The 18,235-nt window shown below is 42.8% G+C and overlaps 1 long non-coding RNA gene across 2 annotated transcripts in view; it reads left to right on the forward strand.

Moving 5' to 3' along the window:
• Positions 1-17,698, forward strand: part of LOC138776062 (uncharacterized) — a 44,799-nt gene extending 27,101 nt beyond the window's left edge. For both annotated transcript variants that reach the window (XR_011360714.1, XR_011360715.1), the window contains exons 2-3: positions 16,511-16,715; positions 17,381-17,698. This is a non-coding gene — a long non-coding RNA (uncharacterized lncRNA). The remainder of the gene's footprint in view (positions 1-16,510; positions 16,716-17,380) is intronic.
• Positions 17,699-18,235: the final 537 nt, after the last annotated feature.

Here is an 18,235-nt window from a genome sequence, read left to right on the forward strand (position 1 = left end):
CGTAGAGTGTTTTTTTCCTATATCCTACAGCCACGGTCTGCTTATAAGTGCCGCACATAAGTGCGGCATTTATCAGCAACTCCTTTCTTGGCGTAGTTTTTTTTTTTATACTTCATGTTAAAAAAACATGTAAAAAACACCATTACACTACACGGAATAAAGTTTTACACTACACCACTACATACCCCATATACCAATCCCCGTATAAAGATGGCCCCCAGGGTGTTTTCGGTGTCGGACGCATACGCTATTATTGCCTCCGACACCGAAACAGCCAGTGAGGATGAATGGGGGGATCCTTCATTCCTCCATTCATCCTCATCCTCATCATCCAATGACGTATCTGGGGGTAGCGTAGCGTACGCTGCCCCCCAGACACATCTTTTCCGCCAGTACCGTCCCAATAAGAGATGACGATATGGCGTGAAATTCTACAAACTCTGTGAGAGTACCTCAGGGTACTTTTACAGATTTAGGGTATGTGCACACTGCGGAATGGAGATGGATAACCCTTTGTGCATTCCGCAGCTGGCACCCACCAGCAGACTGATGCGGGTGCGCGTCTCCACCCGTGTCATAGACTCCATGTTATGCTTGGGCGGATTCCATCGTCCGTCCAAAGAATGAACACATTTGACGGAGAGCGGAATCCGCCCGTGCATAGAATGGAGTCTATGACACGGACGGAGACGCGCGCCCGCATCAGTCTGCCAGTGGGTGCCAGCTGCGGAATGCACAAAGGGTTATCCTTCGCCATTCCGCAGTGTGCACGTGCACTTAGAGTGTATGAAGGAAGGGACACCCAAATCCAGCCCCCAGATGCCCCCCCCCCATCCTCGGAGTTAGTGGGGAGATCGTTCGGGAACTGATCTTCCCACTGCTGGATAAAGGTTACCACCTGTACGGGGATAACTTTTATACCAGCACCCCCTCTTCCGGTCCCTCGCTGCCCTGTAGCTTGCGGCACGATCCGAACATATCAGAAGTAGTAATAGCGCCCTAATATTTAGCAGCCATGGAGCGGACCCAGTGCTTCTGGATATGAAGGACCCCGTATCGCACCAGGACAACATTTTCCAGGTGACGTCCCCCACACTGGAAAACAGGAGACCCCAGAAGAAGTGCAGAGTGTGGCGTAACAGGAGATAAGGAAGGACACCATTTTCCAGTGTGACGCCTGTCCTGATCACCCCGGCCTCTGCATACTGGATCGCTTCAAGGCGCACCACACGTCATCGGAGTTCTACATTATCTAAATTCTGTCCCTTATTCCTATTTCAGGGGTCACGTTGATCCAGGGATTATTCTGATCGCCATTATGGAGTCGGGAAGGAATTTTTTCCCTGTGATGAGGCTACTGTCGTCTGCCTTACGAGGGTTTTTTGCCTTCCTCTGGATCAACACAGGTTGAATTTGATGGACACCTGTCATTTTCAACCTTATAAACTAATAATTGGCCTAATACCCCCAAATAAATTAGAATTGTCCCTTTTTCCCCAGCTAAATAGGTATGGCCGCCATTCCCATTAGAGGATGCCATAATGCAATTACAAAGCCTCTGTGCGGCCAGGACAGTAGAAACCCCCGACAAGTGACCCCATTCTGGAAACTACACCCCATAAGGAATCTAACAAGGGGGGCAGCGGGGATATGGCCCCCTGGTGACGGCCACATTTGGGACGTGAAAATGAAAAAAATTGTATTTTTTATTTTCACGGCACATGTTCTACATATGTGCCTGTTACCAGTGGGGTCCATATGCTCACTGCACCCCTTGTTAGATTCTTTATGGTGTAGTTTCCAGAATGGGGTCCATCCTCCATTCCAGCCTCTAAATGGCGCTCTGTCCCTTTGGTGGCTTGCCCTGTGCCAATATGGCACATTATGTCCACATGTGGGGTATTTTCGTACTCAGGGGAAATTACCCTACACGCTTTGCGTTTATTTTCTTTTTTAACCCCTTGTGGAAATGGAAAAAAAATCAAGGCTAGACCAACATTTGGTGTAATTTTTTTAAATTTTTACTCTAAATCATTAACCTTGTCTTGATTTTTTCATTTTCACAAGGGGCTAAAAAATAAAAAAAACACAAAATTTGTAGAGCAATTTCCCCTGAGTACGGAAATACCCCACATGTGGACATAAAGCGCCATGCGGGTGCAGGGTAAGCCTCCAAAGGGAAGGAGCGCCATTTGGTTTTTTGAGGCTGGATTTGGCTGGAATGAATTTCGAGGGGCCATGTTGCATTTAAAAGGCCCCTGTGTTGCCAAGACAGTTGAAACCCCCCACAAGTGACCCCATTATGGAAACTACACCCCTCAAGGAATGTAACAAGGGGTGTAGTGAGCATATGGACCCCACTGGTGATGGGCACAAATATGGAACAATGTGGCGTAAAAATGAAATATTAAATTTTTTACACTATAATGTTGGTCTAGCCTTGATTTTATCATTTTCACAAGGGGTTAAAAGAGAAAAAAACACACAAAATGTTTAGAGCAATTTCCCCCGAGTCTGTAAATACCCCACATGTGGACATAAAGCGCCATGTGGGTGCAGGGCAAGCCTCTCAAGGGAAGGAGCGCCATTTGGATTTTGGAGGTTGGATTTGGCTAGAATGGATGATGAACGCAATGTCGCATTTACAGAGCCCTTGTGCTGCCAGGACAGTGGAAACCCAACACAAATGACCCCATTCTGGAAACTACACCCCTCAAGGAATCTAACAAGGGGTGCAGTGAGGATATGGACCCCTTGATGACGAGCACATTTGTGCCGTGAAAGTGAAAAAATGAAATTTTTCACTTTCACGTCACATTGTTCCACATTTGTGCCCGTCACCAGTGGGGTCCATATGCTCACTGCACCCCTTGTTAGATTCCTTGAGGGGTGTAGTTTCCAGAATGGGGTCACTTGTGGGGGGTTTCCAGTGTTTTGGCAGCACGAGGGCTCTGTAAATGCGACGTGGCCCTTGAAATCCATTCCAGTGAAATCCAGCTTCCAAAAGCCAATTGGCGCTCCTTCCCTTTGGAGGCTCGTCCTGCACTTTATGTCCACATGTGGGGTATTTCCGTACTCGGGAGAAACTGCGCTACATGTTTTGTGTCTAGAACAACGTTTTAGTGTAAAAAATACTTTTGTCTTTTTTCACGCCATATTGTTGGGAAAATCTGTGAAGCACCTGTGGGGTCCAGATGCTCACCGCACCCCTAGTTACATTCCTTGAGGGGTGTAGTTTTCTGAATGGTGTCCCTTTAGTGGTGTTTTTTAGGTTTTGGCACCCCAGAGCCTCTGCCAAGCTGAAGTGATACAGTCAGAAATGACCAAATATAACGGAGCCATTGAAATGCACTAGGCGCTCCCATATATCTGAGGCTTGTGGTTGCGTCAAATAGCGCAATAGGGTTACATATGGGGTATTTCTATAAACTGCAGAAACGGGGCAATAAATATTGGGGTGCGTTTCTCTGGTAATAAGTTTATAATTATGAAAAATATTGGATTACAATAAAATCTCTGCACAGAAAATTAAAATTTTCAAATTTCTTACACCCTAACTTTTATTTCTGTGACTCCCCTAAAGGGTTAAAAAACTTTCTGGATCTGCTTTTGCAGAGTTTGGGGGGTGCAGTTCCTGAAATGGGGTGCTTTGTGGGGCTTTCTAACATACAGGCCCCTCAAATACACTTTAAACCTGAACAGGTCCCTAAAAATATCTGATTTTGAAATTTTACTGAAAATTTGGAAATTTGCTGCTAATGTTTTACGCTTACTATTGTCTAAAAAAAAATGAAATATAGTTTAATAAATGCTGCCAACATAAAGTAGACATGTTGCTAATGCTATTTAATATATAATTTATGTGGCATAACCATTTTCTGTATAAGCAGAAAAGGTTTAAAGTTGGAAAAATGCAATTACAATTTTTCACGTTATTTTGTTTTTTTTCATAAAGATTCGTTATAAGTATCGACTCCAATTTACAAGAAATGTGAAGTACAATATGTCACGAGAAAACAATCTCAGAATCAGCCGGATAGGTAAAAGCATCCCGAAGTTATTAATGAATAAAGTGACACAGGTCATATTCATAAAATTTGCTCCGGTCCTTAAGGCCATTTCAGGCTCTGTCCTTAAGGGGTTAAACATTTCTATTCTTCCATCTCGAGAGGCAAACACTTTAGTCGCTCTTTTACCAATTTTATTCTCAGATAGCTCACAGGACCTTCCCTTCTTCTGTAGGAAGTGGGAAGCTGAACTTGGTAAACAGTTTACCAAGGAACAATGGTCAAGATGTTTTCTTTTTTCTCACTCACAAAATGGCTATAGCCACAAAGGCGCAGGGGCAGCCCCAGTAGTGTCTTATCTTTCTGTTACTATGTTAGCCTTGGAGTATCATGGGACTTATGATGGTGCTCCAGGGCATCCAGGCATCCAAGCCTATGGTTCAGAACTCCTCTCCTCACCCCTTTTTTCATAGCCGCTCTTCCAGTTACTGTCAGCTGACCTTTCATGGATCAAATACTTTTCCTTTTTCTTTCTTCTCCTTCCACTTTTTACTTTTTGCAAGCTTAGTAACCTGACTCGATCCATCTGATTTATACCTACATTTGTTTATTAGCGAATTGATGTTCCTTGGCTTTTGCTCATAGGTAAAGGGGAACTCCAAGTAGAGGTAAAAAAAAAAAAAAACTAGCTGCAGAAGCATATAGCATTGCTTACCTGTCTAACCCAGTTTTTGAAACTAACAAAAATCCATTTGCTTGGGGGGGTCTTTGTTCTGTATTATGTGGCTACACTTCCTGGTTGAGCAGTTGTACACAGTACTACAGGTTCCAGAATGCAATTCTTTCCCTCAGATCACAGTCCTCCACCCTGCCCAAAGCTGTTGTATAACATCTAGGCTGTGTTCACACATTGCAGTTTCATTGTTACTGAATTAATTGAAGTACTTTATCATTTCATTGTGTTCCCACCCACACAGCACACTGTTACTACCTGTAACACTGATATTGAAATAAACAACCTTTTTAATTTTTTTTTTCTTTTCATCTCCATGCACATATTATGATCAAGCATCTTTTATCTTTCAGCTTGAGCCCACAATAGGGACTTTATCTGATATTATATTACATGAGACATACTGTGTATGCCTCATTTTTGTGCAGGTGGGATTGGCAGTGCCGGCTCTGATCCTCTGTGCCATTTAGCATCATTTAATTCTGTTAATGCATTATTTTTGTGAAGACGCTGCAGTACTGCAATAAAACTCCAACATGAACATAGCCCTAATTTCACTGCAGACTTTTGCACAATCAGTGAAGTTGCAGCACTGACCAGCTAATATGGGGGCCTCCTGACTCTCTTTTGACACACCACATTGAGGGAAAGAATTTCAATGTTGAATTTCAATGCCAGATCAGGCTGTTTTCCCAAGAGATAAGATGTTGCCAGATAAGTCTATTTCTTCTCTACCCATTGACAGCCAATGCAAGCATGGCCTAAATGAGTATGTATGTGTATGGCAGAAAAGAGAGGAGTAGCTGTCGGCTGAAAAAGTTTTGTGAGTGTGTAGGTGGCTGTAGAGCGAGTGCTAATGTGGTACTCAACCGGTGACATACTATGGTGTTACTGGTGACGCCACTTCTATTGTGATTTGGTCGGTGTTATTACACAGCTCAGCCAGAGATGGTAATGTTGTGACGCCAGTGCTAGTCCAGCACACAGGTGTGATGTTGGTACCTGCTTTTTGTTGGTGGCTGGCTGTGTAGTTCCCCAAAATTGTCGGTGACCTGCCGGGTTGTGATGGGTCCCTTGGGCTCCTGTCATGGTAGTCCAGAGTGGGAATCGACCCATCTGGAGTATCGGTACCGCCACTCACAGAAAAATAACCAAGTCCAAGTGATGAAAAAAATAGAACAGCTTTACTGTATAGTCTATTAATAGTATAAAACACTTTTGCAGGAATAGATAAATCTTTGTACAGACTTTTGTTGAACTCAGTTGTGCTGAGGAGATACTTGAAACAGTAGAGTAGAGTAGAGGTAGTTGTAATGGTGCTTGAAGGGTTGTAAGTAGAGTAGAGTAGCATAGAGGAGAAGAGTTTGTCAAGGGAGTCCTATTCCAATGTAGTACTGTGCTCTGCCGGAACTTTAAGAAGAATACTTGAGAGTGAGAGATACTTGTTACCGTGTATAGACTATAGTCTGACCACCTTCTGCCCTACAGTGTCGAGGTACTCATCCTAATAGGGTGATACAAGTCCCAGCCTTGGTTACCTGGGTGAAGCTAAGTGTCCAAGGTTTCCTGGTTAACTTAAACTGTGAGATAGAATACATAGACTTTCTGGTAGCTTTCTTCTATCCAGGCTAGTTCCTCTTGTGTATCAGGAAACTGCCCTGCACTTTGGCGTGGGTTCTTGGCATGGGCTAGGTTAATCCCCCACTTTTCTCCCTTTTGTAGTGTCTAGCAGTGCATAGTAGATATAGTAGATAGTCTGGACAAACTGAGTGTCTGAGAGTCACTAACACTCCGTACACTTTGCACTTGTTCCAGATAAGGGTCCCTGCAGAGTAAGGCCCTGGCTTGGCTACAGCAGGGACATTTGCTCTGTGTGTCCTCCTTCCACAAGAATCTGGATACGACTGAAGCTACACCTCAGGGGCGTAACTACCACTATAGCAGCCATAGCGGCTGCTATGGGGACCGCCGCATCAGGGGGGCCCCATGGCCTGCTCTCCTCAATACACTGGGGCCCCTGAGACGTCAATATTTGCAGCACCTGGTGGCCCTGCTGGCCTCCTGGGTTTTGCAAATGTCCCTTTAACTGCAAGCACTTCTGACCAGCGCTTGCAGTTATGACTACACTTGACCGTTTAGTGGTCAGTCGGGGGGGCCCAATCAAAAGTTTGCTATGGGGCCCAGCCCTTTCTAGTTACGCCCCTGCTACACCTCCTCCCTCCAAGTAACTACTTCCTACAGGGTATGGGAGTGGTGGAAGGAATTGTGTGCAGGAGAAAGAAAGACATAGGCTGAGAGTAGAGGGCATATCCTATAGGTTAGAAAAAGCACATGGTATACATAAAGACAATAACCCTTAGCTTCAATTGTGCAACACACAGGGCCGTTTCTAGCACCATGCCAGACGGGCCACTGCACGGGGCGCTGACAGCTAGGGGGCGCCCTCCCCCACCTCACTCAGCTGCAGTGACATTGAGCCAAGGGCAGGGGCTCAGACTTCAGTGCGCCCCCTCACACACAGCACACACCCTAGGAGCGCCCTTTTGTGGCCTGTGACTGTAGGGAAGAAAAGAGTGGAGGCAGCAGGGACTTCTGGTTACTCACCTGCGCTCTCCTAATGACTCGGCACACAGGCAGTAGCTCCCATGTGTGAGTCTCCTCCCCCGACCCGGCCTGGACACAGCAGAAGAGAAGCATCTGTGTAAGGGTGCGTTTACACAGACAGATTTATCTGACAGATATTTGAAGCCAAAGCCAGGAACAGACTATAAACAGGGAACAGGTCATAAAGGAAAGACTGAGATTTCTCCTCTTTTCAAATCCATTCCTGGCTTTGGCTTCCAAAATCTGTCAGATAAATCTCTCTGTGTAAACGCACCATAAGTGCCTGCTGTGAAACTTCTGAATGTATGGGAGGGGAGAAGGGCGATGGGCAGTTTATCACTCACCAGGGTCGGCCTTATGGGGGGAGAGGGTCAAACGGGAATTGCCCTGCAGCTGTGATGTCTTGTGGTCTGGACTGGCGATTATCTCTCTGCCAATAATTGCTGTGACCAGGTTTCCTCACAGCACTACAGTGTGCAGTCTCCCCCCCCTCCAGTGACACCTGAAGAAACTTCCCACCAACCTTTCCCCTAAGCTCTCAAGGCTCTGCAGTGTCAGTCTGGACGAGGGGGTTGGGGAGGGTTAATAGCTGCATAGGACTGTGTATACAAGTGAGACCACCAGTCTGAACTCTGCCTGATGATTTAACCCTTTATAGACTGCACCCAGCTACAAAAAGTAAGCCCACTGTATTTGTGTGTAAAGAGTACAATGTGCAATGGTGTGTGTGATGTCCTATGTTATGTATAGTGTGCTGTTTGTGTTCTATGTATGTGTAATATCATATGTTTTGCATAGCCTGCTGTTTATGTTGTATGTACGTGTGATGTCCATACTATGTAGTATACAAGTATAGTGTGTGTGTATATATATATATATATATATATACTGTTATTTAACGCTGCCTGGGAAAAAAAGATACAGCTGCAACATCCAGTTCTGGTTGGTCAAACTTATGGTGCGTTTACACGTTACGATTATCGTACAAATTTGCGCGATAATGATCGAATTCGAACGATAATCGTACGTGTAAACGCAGCGAACGATCATACGACGAACGATACATCGCGCATTTTGATCTTTCAACATGTTATCGAATCATCGTTTGTCGTTCGCAAAAAAATCGCAAATCGTTCCGTGTGAACAGTCGTTCGCCGATTTATCCAATGTGTGAGATAGGCTTAAGCGTTCGCAAAACGATCGCACAACGAATTTTCCGTACGATATATCGTACCGTCTAAACGCTGCTCATTATAAAAAAAATAATCGTTACTCCGACATCGTTAATCGTACGATCGGGCCAATTATCGTTACGTGTAAACGCACCATTAGGGTATGTTCACACTGAGTAAAATAGGCGTAATTCCGCAGTGGAACTCTCCGCCACGGAATTCCACCTGCCTCAGTGTCATAGCATCTCTATGGGAGAGCATGTGCTCCTCTGCTGCTGCCGCATGTCTCACATACAAAATTACGCCTATTTTACTCAGTGTGAACATACCCTTAATATAGGTTTATAAGGGTCCATTCACATATACCACATTTGCAGTAGATTCCATGCTGCGAGTTTCACAGTGAAATCTGCTGCAATACTCATTTCTATTACAGTCTATGGCACTCCATTCTTCCATTCTTGAGGCAGTTTTTCATTCCTCTGGAAGAATGTATAGTGCCATAGACTTGTAAAAGATAAAGCAAACCAATCACTTAGGGGGGAGATTTATCAAACTGGTGTAAAGTAGAATTGTCTCAGTTGCCCCTAGCAACCAATCAGATTCCACCTTTCATTCCTCAGATTCTGAGTACATGGAATCTGATTGGTTGCTAGGGGCAACTGAGACAATTCTACTTTACACCAGTTTGATAAATCTCCCCCTTCGATTTTCCCGGTAACGCTACTAGCAGTGCTCGGAAGACGCCAAAACTCTCCCTTACCATGTGTTCTGTGTCTTCTGTAGAATGCTGAAACGAAGTCTTTTATTTGGCACATGAAACAAGCCGGGAACTAGTCATCTGGGCTCTGCTAGTAGCTTTACCGGTAAAATCTAACTGATCGGTTCTCTTTAACTACTTAGCACCTGAGACCTTGCTTACCTGTCTGCGTTCCCCCACATTGCTCCCACATGGCTCTCTGGATTCTTGCACATTGACAGCCTACTCAGCCAATCACTGCGCTATCCCATCACAGCCAGTGGGATAAGTGGGCTAAGTGGGCCGTCGCTGAGCAGGGACCCAGAGAAGCATGTGGGAGCACGCAGAGGAAAAGCAGACAGGTAAGCAACGTGTCGGGTGATAAGTAGTTAACTTTTACAATTCTATGACAGTATATACCTGTCTGTGTAACTTGTATGGTATGCAGGGGTGCAGGTGCATGGGCATCATGGATTATTGTGTAAAAGAGTCACAGTTTCACTGCACAGAAATAAGCAGATTTAGGGTGCGTTCACACGTAACGGATCCGCAGTGGATTTCTCTGTCCTGTACACTCTATAGGCAGACAAACTTGAAGCAGGATGGACATCCCGCTGTGAGTATGTCAGCAACTCGCCCCGTTAACATCCCCGCCACCGGAGCGTATACTTCAATTCGCTGCGGATTTGCAGCGAGAAATCTGCTGCGGATCCTAAAGAATTTGGTCCATCTTCGCAGTGAAATATGCGTGATGAGGTATTATACTGGTATTTAGTGCCTCTCTGTAGTGCTAAGCTGACACTGGGCATAGGGATACACTTTTGCACACAACCTCCAAGGAAACCTCCTGATGCCTGGAAGGCAGGCATCAAGTAGGTATAGGACATGTGGACATGGGGGGAGGGGGCACTTTTTTCAGAGTCGCCCTGTTGCCAAAATGGCCTAGAAACTGCCCTGGCAACACATAAGAGCATACATATAAAATACTGATGTGTGGCAAAACTACAGAATACCTTCATCACCACTTTACCTGAAAAAAAAGTTTTTTTGCGACAGGTGTAAGAAACACAAAACATCCGTGGTGGGACACCACACTAGATTTTACTATGACCAATCATTTTGTTTTTGAGGTGATCACCAAAGGGGTCTGGCAGTGGTTTTAACCCCTCTCCTCATCTACAATACATACACCAAAAAGAGCATGCATTTGTATGTGTGGAGTTACAATAGAAAGGTTTTGGCGGAACTCTCCTTTTGCTGACAGCTATTTGAAAATTATTTATACAACCCAGAGTGTTATCAATGATCATCTATCTCATAAAGGTTCCAACTCCTTTTAAAAGTTCACATCTTTGTACCTAAAGATATTTAAAAAATTCAGACTGTGAATAGCGTCAAGATGGTAGGGGTCTATTATTCCCTGGTTCCTTTCATTACAAGAGTTATGACATTTTTTGGTAGGGTAGGGTAGGGTGATAAAAACATCAGTCCTTCTAATATTTTAGGTTTTGTTTTTATGGTTCACTGTAGAGAATAAATTATCACTTTATTCTACAGTTGACAAAAAATTATGGTAATAGCAAATTTAGTTTTACTGTATGTGTTTACTTTAGTTCTCCTTAGTTTTAGTCCTCTTTAGTTTTGTCCTCCTAGCTCACCAAATCTCACTTCAGTTAGTCATCTCTGGAGTGTACTGGAAAAACAAGTATGCTTTTTAGAAGTTGCCGGACTTAAAGGGGATCTCTGGGTAAGACAGTTTTAACCCTGTTTAATCCTCACACATAATCTAAGCATGTTTGTCGTTTCTATTACATATATTAGGCTGTTTGTCTGCAGCACATTCTGACTTACACCATGAAGTTGCTGAAAATCTTCTCTTCCTAGTCCACACTGTCTCAGCTCCTCTGTTCTCCCCCTCTCTTCTGAGACAGAGGTTGTAGGATCTCTGTCTATTTTGTTGCAAGGCAAGCTGTAACACCTCATCTGTAACCTTGCCCACCACACCTTGACATCACACCAGTCCATGGTGAATCAACAGCCTCTCCTGAGTAGTATAGGGTAAAGGAGACACTGTTGTTTCATTTTACTTTCTCTAATCTTTCTATGTAGATGAATAGATAGACAAAAGAATAGATACTGTATTTACTGTGCAAAGCAGAAGCAGATCGAGCCAGTGGTGGGAAGATATGGGTGCTGTGGCCCAGGCTACTGAGGTGTTATGTAGCAGGTGGGCTTGGTGTTTTTGGCTGGTTCACTTGTCACTGTGGCCAGGAATTGTGTTACCCACCCTCGGATACACAAGCACTGGCACTTCAGAAAGTGCCAGGTTTGGTAGTACGAGCCCCAGGCTTTTAATGGGGCAGTGTATAGAAAAGAAAAGGAAAGAGTGTAAGTGGCTGTGTGGTGTGTCAGGCACCTGATTGGCTGAACAGTGAACACAGATAAATACATAGTTAACCCTTTATCCTGCAACCATGCTCATACAAACAGTGAAGAGTGAAACACCAAGTGGTGAAAGTGATAAAGATATCTATCATCAACTGACAAAGTTAACTTTACCCGGGTGACATAAAACTTAGTGGACCACCTGAACTGGGACACTACACAGACAAGTACCTGGAGATGCAATGCCTCCTGGGAGATGTAATTTTCTGGCTGGGTGTCATGATGTAAAAATGAATTGGAGATCGCTGCGGCAGGTCCCTACAAGCAGAGTATCCAGGAATATCAGGATCAGGGTCCAATGGGGGTTGTGGCTATTTCTGTCATAGCATGGTTGTATCCAAGGATACCCAAATGTCCAACCGCAGAATGGATTTTACCGCAGATAAGGTCAGCAGACTTTGCGACAGGTACACTTTTAAACATTATGGCCAATTGGTACCTTTGGCAGATTTGTCTGGCAGAATAAAACAGCCTTCAGGTAAACTCCAGACATCATTATTCAGTGCTCATTGACCTGATGATAAATATTTTAAAGATTTAAGGACACTGGTTTAAAGCATATTTGTTGTACATAAGAGACTATTGATTTATGACTGACTGGTTTAATTGTATCCATTTATTCTATAATCAGTTCGGTTTCAGTTATGTGAAAATTGACATATTCTGCCACCTACTGGCAAATTGCAGAATAGTTTTTATATTTTTTTTAAACCTCAATACCATAATAATGAAAATAATTCTAGTTTTCAGATGCACAGATACCTCAGCAAGTGAATCCTGAGACTGAATCCTAATAGTTCTTCAATGATTACATTTTCAACTTATTTCATTTAACAACAAATTTATTGATTAGTAGCCATATCTTGGACTTGGTGCTTCAGCAGACCCCTCTGTCACACATAAACACCAGTATTTTAAATGGAAAATCATAGATGTGGATCCTTATTACAGATTATGACCCAGATACAGGTCCTCCTGGCGGGTGGTGTGGTGCATATGAATATGATTAAGGAGCTGAATGTGGATGACCATTGCTTGCTGATGACTTAGTTGACTTTGCAGTCTATATACATTAAGCAAGGCTTTGGCATGGCTGGTACTTGGATGTATGTATAAATAAGATGAAATGGAATTTTTTTGGAATTATTGACACTCATATTAGAAAACAAAATGCTTGAGTCCATCCGAACCCGATCGTTCGGCATTTGATTAGCGGTGGCTGCTGAAGTTGGATAACGCCCTAAGGCTATGTAGAAAACATGGATATAGTCATTGGCTGTATCCATGTTTTCCAGACAACCTTAGAGCTTTATTCAACTTCAGCAGCCCCCGCTAATCAAATGCCAAACACTCTGGGTGGGATGAACTCGAGCTTGCTCGAGGTTCATTCATCTCTAGCTATAACCTATAACAAAGTGTACTTTTTATTTAATTTTTTTTTTTTTTTGGGGGGGGGGTTAATGATTAATAAAAAGACATTTTATTCTCTGGGTCGGTATAATCACAGTAATAACAATTACACATTTCAAGATCCGTACGTTTTTTACTTTGTTGATTCCAGAGCTGATGGGGGTTTGTTTCCATTTGCTTCCATTCCAAATGTTTCCATTTGTTTTTACAGAGTTCACCATGCAGGATAAATTACAATGTATTTTATATTCTGGGTTGGTATGGGCATGGTGATACCAATTATTTTTGCAGGTTTAAAAAAAAAAATATTTAAGAGAAATGTATGCATTTTTATTGTTTTGCCATTCAGAGACTGTCTGGGCACATAAAATGCTAGATTCACAGGTCAGTGCTTATCCAGAAACTTGGCGAGATGAGTTGATAAGATGACAGGATGATTACATTCTCCTAACAGACAAATAGACACAACTTAGGGTCCTATTCCACGGGGTGAGCAACGATGTAAACGAGCGCCGATCTGCTAGATCAGCGCTCGTTTACTGGGCCTATTCCACGGCCCCGATGATCGTTTAGCGAGGGATGCAGGGACATCATTACCAATGTCCTTGCAGCCCTTGCAGCATACATTACCTAGCAGGGCTTCTCCTGCGCTCCGTCTTCCTTTCCAGTCCCGGCCTGTGATTGGTTGAGCGGTCTGACAGCTCATTCAGGCCGCTTCGGAGTTCATGCTGCGCACGGGACCTGGGGAGGAAGACGGAGCGCAGGAGAAGCCCTACTAGGTAATGTATGTTGCTTGGATCGTCAGTCGCCCACCGCGCACCGCTATTCCACCGTAGCGATGTGCGGGTGCCGAAGGGCGATTTTAGGTTTGAACCTAAATGAAGGATCAGCTGATGACACGATCATCGGCTGATCGTTCTCTCTATTCCACCGAGCGATAATCGGCCGAATCGGGCCGATTTGGCTGATTATCGCTCCCGTGGAATAGGCCCCTTAGGCTTAACAGTTATCCTGGCCTCAAAGCCCTCTTCTGCACACAAGGGTGGTACTGAGAGGCCATCAGAGGATGAGTGATGGTTCACGGTCGCACATATTTGATAGTAACTAATGATGTAGCAAAGCTGATGCGCGCATGGTGTAACAGAGCTGACACATGCATGGTGTAGCTATGTGCTGCATAACAGGCATCTGTTATGGGGGAGTGGGGGTGTAGTGTAGGTTTAGATCTTTGCTTGCTGACCGTGAATGAAAACATTCTAGTTCCACCCAGACTCTAAGAACATCTATAACACTTACAATATACAGAGCTGTGACGCAAAGACAGGTACATATGCCTGCATTCACTGACAGCAAGCAGAGATAGAATTATAAAGTTTCATGTTACAGAAACCTTGGCTCAGAGACACATGAAAGTCTATGGAAGCAGCATATCCACTAGCAGTGGTCAGGTGCATGGAGATGATGCAGACCATCTCTCCTAGGGTCGGGTTACCAAGTCAATAGACAGCTTACCTGGCCTCGAGAGAGGAGATCACTTGTCCTATGCCTACAAAAGGTGTGTTGTCAGAGAGGACACAAAGAAAATGATTTTAGACATCCAGAGCGGATAAATATGAGAAAAACAGGGAAAGGGTGCAAGACAGGTTATACATGTATATTAGGCAAAGGGTGATATTGAGAAGGGGGTCATTTAAAATATTGTTTTTGTTACCCGGATACCCCCTTTAAGGCTGTGAAAATGCATAATGCAATGGGTAAAATTATACGCATAGCTCTGTTCTTCAATCTTCTAGCTTATATATCACCGCAACACTTGAGAATTTTAGTGCTTGCTCAACACTAATCATGAACATTATTTGCGGCCTCATTATTAATAGACGGCTGCATTTTAGGGCTAAAATGACAGCTATCATTTCAACTATGTGGGATCACAGCCATAGCCTGGGAAATTGCCCTCAAAATAAAAGTACAAACACATACTTTATTGGACTAAAAGCATCAGGAACAGGAGAAAACCAATGCAGTTGAATAAAAATGTGAAGCAGGTAATAAATAACAAAAAGAAAGCATTTAAGCTACTATAACAGGAAAGCAATAAGGAAGCATTAAAAAGCTTCTTCAGTCTAGAGACAGAGAGACTCATTGCCAAAGAAAGTAAAGCATACCCTATAACGTTCTTTAATGATATAAATTGTAAAACGCAAAGTGTGAGGCCTTTAAAAAGTAATGACTAGAGATGAGCGAAGCGGGTTCGGGTTCAAGTCGATCTGAAACCGAACATTCGGCATTTGATTAGCTGCGGCTGCTGAACTTGGATAAAGCTCTAAGGTTGTCTGGAGAACATGGATACAGCCAATGACTATATCCATGTTTTCCACATAGCCTTAGGGCTTTATCCAAGTTTAGCAGCCACCGCTAATACCGAAAGTTCGGGTTCGGATCGACTCGAGCATTGTCCAGGTTCGCTCATCTCTAATGACATAGCAATCAAAGAGGGTGATGAGGAAAAAGCGACCATACTAAACATATTTCTCTCCCATGTATTCCCAGAAGTAAATGCCAGGTGACATGCACAAGGATAGAATAACCTCTCAGTTACATGTTACTTGTGTAACCCAATGTAGCAACACCTAAAAATAAACTATACAAATCTCCAGGTCCCAATGACATTTACCCTAGTGTTCTATGGGAGGTAACATTCCTAAAATTTAAAGAGTCAATGTCAATATTTTCACATTTGTACAGATCTTCTCTAAATACAGGGCCCCCTGTATAGCTTATGCGTCTAAACCTGTAAAACAAACCCAGCAATTGGCCACATGAGGTCACCATAGCACAGTCTTGTCATAGATCACATCCTGGCTTCTTGCTTATTATTAAAACTGCATGACATGTGACAGCTTCAATTCCCATTTCAGACAGGCCAAACCGAATATCAGATTTGACACAAAAAGACAGGAGCTTTTGTAGGTCACAATTATCATAAAAATATGGTTGCATTCCATCCCAATGTTTTGTTTTGGTCACCGGTTTTTCTTTTAATGAGAGTGCATGAACTCTGCCAGTCTGCACACAGTGTATATTGATGTGCATAATATTAATATATTTCTTGTTCTTTCATTTTGGAAGCCCAACAGAGAATGTGGGGGTGCTGCACGCTATGCTTATACATGTATTTCTTGTCGTTTGTATATGTATATTGTATATGTATTTTTTGTACTTTTCAGCTAGCTCTAACATGTTTACATAAAGTATAATCCTTACAAAACCATATACAGTGTAAAGAAGTAGGGAAAAAGGCATGCGCTTTCCCTTTTAAAGATTAGACACGTTATGTAACACATACTGTATAGAATGTGAATTACACATGCAATAAATATTCCTTCTATTTGCTAAGCAGGGATTCGTAGCTCTCCTTTGGTATCACAGCATTTGAGATGGAAAAGACATGATGAAGGATGATAAGCCACTAGACTGGAATGACAACAATACAGTGAGACACTGTGTGAAGAGGGAAACATGAAAGAAAGATAGAAGAAAAGGAGGAATAACACTTGGAAAGGAAAGACTTAATGTCATCTTCTGCTATATTTGCATCACCACATGTAAGAAATGATAATAGCAATTGTGTTCCATCATTTCTAAGGTACAGAAATAAATTTGGTTTATTTAGTGTCATTTAGTGTGTTGCTGAAGCAGAACAATCCAGAATTAATTTGCAGCAAAGTCAGTCATATGATTTTCAACCTAAGAAAGCATAACATTGACTATAAAAGATTGCTTAAATGGGATCAGTTGTAAATGCCAAGAAAGTATCTATGAGTGGTTTTTATTTATTATAATGTTTTGATTAGAGTTTAATAAAATAATATATGAGTAAAATACAGGCAAGTAAGACTGCAGGAGGGCAGATAATATAGCTGAACAAATTAGGCTGGGATCACACTGTGTTTTTTCTCTCTGTCAACCATGTTTTTGTGTATACCTTTTGATCTGTTTTTGATCCTTTTTTTTAAATAATGGAAGTCAATAGAAACACGGATCAAAATGTATGCACACAAATGCATCCATTTTTTTATTCGTTTTTTTAAACTGATCTGTTGAATGGACAGCAAGGGAAAGGCATAGGGAAAGAAAATGCAGGAATGAACTTGGTGTATTTGAGAGAAATATCAGAACATCAAAAAGCATCATAGACTGATTAATCAAATAAGTTTCTATGTGTTTTTTTTTTTTTATATATTTATTTTTATTTTACAATTTTATACAGATATCAACACTGAGAAGGGAGACAATCTCCCGACAGGAAGAGCAGTAAAGGTATATCTTAGAACAGCAAAACATCATTAATTCGCATATCACAAAATATGAAGACAGAGAAGTTGCGCGCAAAGAAGATGCGAACATAGCAGGCCAGTAAATAACCAACCAAACAAACAAAACGCCCTCTCCCCCCCCTCCCACCTCATGCTCACAGTCCTTCAGTAAGAAAACCAGCTACACCCCTGCGGCACCACGTCTGACAATCTACCGCTGTCGCGTTATCGTAGGTAGTTTCAATTTACCCAGAGTACCTGCCACATCCTTTCTCATGTACCACAATGTATCTTTGAAAGGTAACACAATCTTTGTAATATCCTCTTGAGAGAGGAAACTACAAATAAAGGTTGTCCACTTTTTGAAAAAACCATGTGTAGACTTCTCCTTGTTGCGTAAGACCTCTAATTGGTCATATTGCATGTAGCGGGTAACTTGTAGGATCACATCGCCAAGAGTAGGCATACGCGGGACCAACCAATTTGCAAGGAGACATCTCTTAGCCACTAGTAAAAATATATGGGTTAAGGAGGAAAGGTGATCGTCATTCTGTGGCACATGGAAAAGAAGGAACAGTGGATCTAGAGAAAGATTAACCTTTAATTTATTACGCAGAAGTTCCTTCAATTGGACCCAAAATAGCCTCGTCAAGGGACACAAGACCAGGCCATGTACAAGGTCAGTCCTCAACTCGTTACAGTTTAAACAAGTCTCGATGCGTTCAGGGTTAGCGGGTGTTCTGGGGAGAGTGAAGCCATAAGTGGCTTTATGCATGATTTTAAAGTGTGTTTCTCTCCACAATTCACTT

The sequence above is a fragment of the Dendropsophus ebraccatus genome, chromosome 1 (assembly GCF_027789765.1).
Source record: "Dendropsophus ebraccatus isolate aDenEbr1 chromosome 1, aDenEbr1.pat, whole genome shotgun sequence".
NCBI classification, from domain to species: Eukaryota; Metazoa; Chordata; class Amphibia; order Anura; family Hylidae; genus Dendropsophus; species Dendropsophus ebraccatus.